The following is a 6289-nucleotide window of genomic DNA, read 5'->3' as shown; positions in this document are numbered from 1 at the left end:
ATAAATAAGAAGGCCATTCCACCAAGTAGAAACTGGAGATTTAATACATCATTGCTTAAAGATGGAGATTTTATTAACTATTTTAAAAAAAGAGTGGGCTTTATATTTAGACTATAATGACCTGCCTGGAACATCAGCATCTGTTCTCTGGGAAGCAGGCAAAGCTGTGATGAGAGGTAAAATAATCTCATTCTCATCACATAAAAAGAAGAGAAAACAAGTGTATCCAGGACTTAGAAGAAACCATGTGTCACGGGAAGGTTCGGGTGGACAGGCGATCGTGCGGGCGGTGGTTCAGAAAACCAGGCTGACGAGCAGGATCGGGGTAATCGGGGTTTATTCGGGAAAGGGAGACACGGGAGACAAGCGAGGCTAGATACGATCAGTTAAAAATAAATATGGAAAAAAACAACTATATGTGCTGTTAAAGACTGAAATGGGGATACAGTATATGACCCTGACAGAAAAAACAGCACTTTCAGGGACTTTTACAAATCTTTATATTCACCACAGATAAACCCATCTAAAGACGAAATTGATCAGTTTCTTGATAGTATAACCCTTCCGAAATTATCAGACAATCAAGCGATGGCACTGGATTCTCCGCTGACACCAGGTGAACTCCAGGAAGCCCTGAACGGTATGCCCAATAAAACGGCTCCAGGTCCAGATGGATTTCCAGCAGAATTCTATAAAGAATTCTGGACAATTCTGGCATCAACATTCTGCAGAATGTTGCAAGAAACCAGGGAAAATGGTCGGCTACCACCAAATATGAATTCTGCAAACATTAGTCTCTTGCTAAAACCAGGCAAAGATCCTACAGTATCTACCAGCTATCGTCCAATATCCCTTATAAACGTTGACCTTAAAATAATCTGCAAAGCTCTCTCAAAAAGAATAGAGAAGTTAACCCCTCTCATAATTCATCCTGACCAAACTGGTTTCATAAGGGAGGCACTCATCAACAAATACACGTAGATTACTTAATCTAGACATAGACTATTCATGCAATAAAAACCTTCAAATTACAATACTGTCTCTAAATGCAGAAAAAGCATTCGATAGAGTTACAGTAACTGGAATTTTTTATTTGCAGCTTTATGCAAATTTGGTTTCAGAAACTCTTTCATAAACTGGTTAAAAATATTATATAGTTCACCAACAGCATGCGTCAGGACGAATGACTAAACATCCTCCAGTTTCTGTCTCAAGAGGGGCACCAGCCACGGATGTCCTCTATCCCCCTCATTGTTTGCGATTTTTATTGAACCACTAGCAGCAGCAATTAGACAGGCTACAGTGATTAAAGGCATTAAATGCAGGAATGTAGAACATAAGGTAAGACTTTATGCGGATGATGTGTTACTTTTTCTCCAGCATTCACAAACCACTCTTTCTGAGGTAATTACATTAATAAACTCTTTCTCAAGAGTCTCAGGTTATTCGATAAACTGGTTAAAATCTACAGTTCTTCCAATTAATTGCTCCTTCCAGAATAATTCTTCCTCTCCACTGTAGTCTGGAGATATTAAATATTTAGGAATTAATGTTACACCTAGGCTGGCAGATTCAACTAAACTAGACCATTTCCCACTTTTAAAGAAAGTAGCGGATGATCTGGTTAGGTGGAAGTCCCTACCCATATCACTTATGGGAAGGGATGCCTCAATAAAAATGATGGTTTTGCCAAGAACTAATTATTTATTTGCAATGATCCCGAGCAAAACATCACCTGACTGGTTTAGATCTCTGGACTCCGCTATCTTTCCAGAGGAATTCAGATGAACCCCCACGTATTAGCTTAGAAACACTGCAAAGGACTAAGGATAAAGGAGGACTAGATCGGCCTAACTTTCACCACTATTTCTTTGCCAACAGGCTCCAAAACATCTCAGGGTGGTTAAAACATACCCTCTTAGATGAGCCTTGGCCAGACGTAGAACAGGCACTATGCAATAAGATAGAGATTTCGGATTTACCATTCATTAGCTCAAACATCAAAACGACAGGAATGCTTCAAAAGCATCAGTATCAGCTCTTTTCTGACAGCGTGCTGGGAGTTTCTAAAAATGACTGAGTCTTCATTAATCCCATGCAAGCGTACTCCCATCTGGAACAACCCTGATGTACTACTAAACAATAATTGATAAACTTCCCAGATTGGAGTTGTAAAGGTATTAAATACTTGGAACATATATTTGAAGGAATAGACTTTATTCCCTTTGACATATTAAACAATATGGGATTAGCAAGAATAGATTTTTAGAATATCAACAAGTTAAATCTATAGTAAAAAAAAAAATAAGGTCTAATCAAATCAAATTACAAATACCGCAAAGTGTGGCAGAATTCCTTAATCTGAAACCCCCCAAATTACTGTCTAAAATATACAGGACACTTTCTAAAATGGATGACTCATTGCAACATGGGTGGAAGATCTATCAGTCAGCTGGGACCACAATTTCTGGTCTAAGATATGTTTAAAAACCTATAAACTGATTAGAAATTCCAGTTTACAGTTAATACAATACAAAATCCTGCATAGAGTGTGTAATATTTGTGCAGAAAATATTGCATAATTTGTTAGACACAGAATTGATTATTTAAATGATGTGTACGTGTTAAATAGAAGCTTTATGTTGATTGGTTAATGCACACGTGATCTGTTTATGCATACTTGCTGAGACTCAGTCGGAGTAGTTCTACCTGCCTGTACGGAGTACAACATAAACTCCGTGTCATTCAATAAAGATTCTGCACAGCTATCCTGCCGTAATTCTTTATAAACAAGACAAAACATGGTGCGAGAGTAAAAGTGAATCACACGGACACAATGGACGTCGCTGGTGTTCCGTCGCCCCGCATGGACAAAACAGACAAACAAGACAAAACAGCATAAACGTCAAATTCTCAAAACGAATACTGGAAGAAATAATCAAGCTTAAAATTGAGTATTATATTTGTGACCTTGAGCGAGTACCCCCCTAATCAAGCGGTATCCAAAGCGAGCACACAGGAGAGATTAGGGCTGGATCATAAAAGTATTTATTGGTTTTATTAACAATCGCAACAAAAAGGGGAGGGTTCAATAACTCCCGGTGACCTGGTTGATGTTTCCACTGGTGAAGTATATCCCCCAGTAGGTAGTTTAAAACCCCGGCCCGCGCCACTGGGCAGCCAGAGATATCCTCACAGCAGGCTGGGACCCTATTGCTCGATTAGCACCCCTGGTTTAAACAAATCAAAATACCATATACTCAAAACAACAAAATAGTCCTCACTGCAGAACAAAATAAAAACCAATACCGACAGCGCACAGCAAATCCACTCCAATACGCACACTGGGGTCGTCAGAGCACTGGTCCCAGGCTCCAACTAATAAGCCCAGGGACAGCCTGCTAGAGGGTACGGACAGAGTCACCCGAGAAAGTCCACGGTCTCAGCGGAGTTATACATGTGTATCGTTCGCAGATAATTTTACAAAGGCAGTATATACGTTGCGCCCTAAAAGAGGGGAAGAGAAACAGTGGGTACAACTTTCCCCAAAGGTTGCGGTTTCCTGCAAATGCCAAAACAGAAATTACAAAACCCACACTCCATTCCTCATAATAAACATAAAACCAACATGTATCCCACACAGCAAAAGCGTTTATCTACCTCCAGAGGACCCGCACTCACACCAGCCGATCAGGTTTTCACCTCCGGTCGCTCTTTTATATATTACCATCGCGTCAGTCAATAATTAAAACTATGTCCGACTCAATAGCAATTAACTATGTTAGGAAAAAGATAAAACCCATACCTTGTCTTTGCAAACAATCTTGTTCTGGATACACGACTTCACCCCCTTGTGCCTTTGGGCAAATGCGTTCGTCCCTCACCATCAATGCCCCAAAACTTCACGAAGAGTGGTCCGCCTTATCCAGAGGAAGACTAGGCTACTTGCCGCACTCCCTCTTCCCAAGAAACCTCCAAGACCAAACAGTACTTCGATTCGAATCGCGAGATTATGCGGGTATAAATCTGATGGAATACCGCGCCCCATATCATCATAAAAATCCCCTCGGGGTATCAAAATAAAGGTCCCCTTTTCAGCTATATGGTCGCTACTCGTACCGGTTATATATTAATTGTTGTTTGTATTATGGTATAAAATTTAATCAAGAAATTGACTAAAACAACACCTGATGCACTGACAAATATAATACATTTTCATACCCGTAGTATCATATTTGATACACACATTTTCAGCACGTTTTTCTATAAAATATTTCATGATATATTAAGTTATTATTAGTTAGTTCACACTAATAAAGACTCATTTTGAAATATAATTAATTTTCGCTACATTGCGCTTACTGTAACTGTTCCCAAAATAGGACTTCTTATCCCATGAAAATCCTGCCGGCTACAACGTGTTTGCAGCCGTCAGTGATTCTTGAAAAAAAAAGACGTTTTCCATCTGAACTACATAGGTCATCCACCAGAGGGCAGAATACAGGTATATCATTATATACACCAGGTTTTTGAGGAAAGGGATAATCGTATTACTGACGTAGAGGTCTTAAATATGATACATGTGGCGTTATAGGGAGTTAATGTAATTTTCTATTCACTCATGCAAATAAATAATTGTTTGATAACAAAAAAATACATTTGTTTTAATTCTTTTTTCCTGTAAACATATCACTTGTCCCCCCCCCCATGCTCCCACATTCAAAAATGAAACTTTTGATAGCACTTTATTGCCATCGGTTCCACGGGAATGCAGACCTCTATTCTTTTCTTCTACCTGGCAAGTCCACCATTATAATAGCAATTCACCAAGGTGCAAGCGCATGTAGCTCTTAAAGAAATTGTTTGAAAAAATTAGTTTATAGCATGTTTACACCCTAAATACACCAGTGACTGAGTACAACCCTTGTGGACCAGGCGCCTGGCTTTGACTATTTTTCTGCCATTAAACTAGCAAACATGGGTTGGCCATGAAGTAAAATAACTTGTGCCTTTAAATTGTTAAAAAAAAAGTCCTGTGTGTTGTAAAGTGAGGTATGAAACAGATACCAGGCTGCTTCAGTGAGGGTCAGCGTAAGTTTTATTCATGTGATTTTGCGGTTTCAACTGTTTCATTGGAATCAATCCAAGCAGCAGCATGAAGACTGTAAACCAAAGAAGTGGGACGATGCCTGAGAAGAACAACTCAGTCAATCCTCACATCTCCTCTCTCCTCAGGCGATTGATGGACTCTGAGCATGACACATGTACAAAAGATGAGGACTCTTCTCCACTATTCGAATGGAAATTGTTCTTAATCTTTTATTTATACCTTTTGCTTATACCGTAAGATTTAGGAACACACTGAAAAAGATCAACTTTAATACATTTGAAGGTTGAAGTTATTGGAATTTGTTACGGCTGATTTGGTGGAATATGTTTTTGGACAGAACTGTCAAAAAATGTGGAATGAAAATGCAGTTTAATGGTTGAATCTGTAGCTTGCCTAACTTGCTATAAATTACACACACATGCAGCATTAAAGTAACAGGGAGCTATTAGACCAGAGTTGTTGCATTACATTAACACAGACCAGCAAAAAATATAACATTATTCTAACATTAATGTAATGTTGTTCTGAATAGATTTCTATGTCCAGTCCTGATTTCAAATTGGGCCTTTAAGCCTAGAATATGGTCAGTTTTAAAAACACTTGACTTTGTTGCAACTCATTTTCATGTTAATGTCATCTTTCCTGTTAATGTGAGTTTGTTCTGTGTGGGTCTCTGTCTCAGGCTGTCATTTTATTCATAGTTATTCATAAAATACTTGACTTTGTTGCAACTCTGACTAAGTTGAATTCCATCAAGTGGTTAACGGGTGTGAAGATAAATGTAAGGTACTCCATCTAGGGAGCAGAAATATAAAGTACAGGTATTTCATGGGTGTCACTGAAATAAAGGTAGCTGATCATGAGAAAGACCTTGGTGTGTATGTTGATGCTTCCATGTCCCATTCTCGCCAGTGTGAGGAAGCAATAAAAAAGGCCAATAGGATGTTGGGGTATATCTCCAGGTGTGTGGAGTTTAAGTCAAGGGAGGTAATGCTAAGATTATACAATTCCTTGGTGAGACCTCACCTAGAATATTGTGTGCAGGTTTGGTCACCATATCTTAAAAAGGACATTGTGGCCTTAGAAAAGGTGCAGCGTAGGGCCACAAAAATGATTCCTGGTCTTAGAGGAATGTCATACGAGGAACGGTTACTTGAGCTAAATCTGTTCAGTCTCAAG

Source organism: Brienomyrus brachyistius, unplaced genomic scaffold, assembly GCF_023856365.1.
Source record: "Brienomyrus brachyistius isolate T26 unplaced genomic scaffold, BBRACH_0.4 scaffold101, whole genome shotgun sequence".
Taxonomy (NCBI): Eukaryota; Metazoa; Chordata; class Actinopteri; order Osteoglossiformes; family Mormyridae; genus Brienomyrus; species Brienomyrus brachyistius.
The sequence above is the reverse complement of the archived record's forward strand: the minus strand, read 5'-3'. Positions refer to the sequence as shown.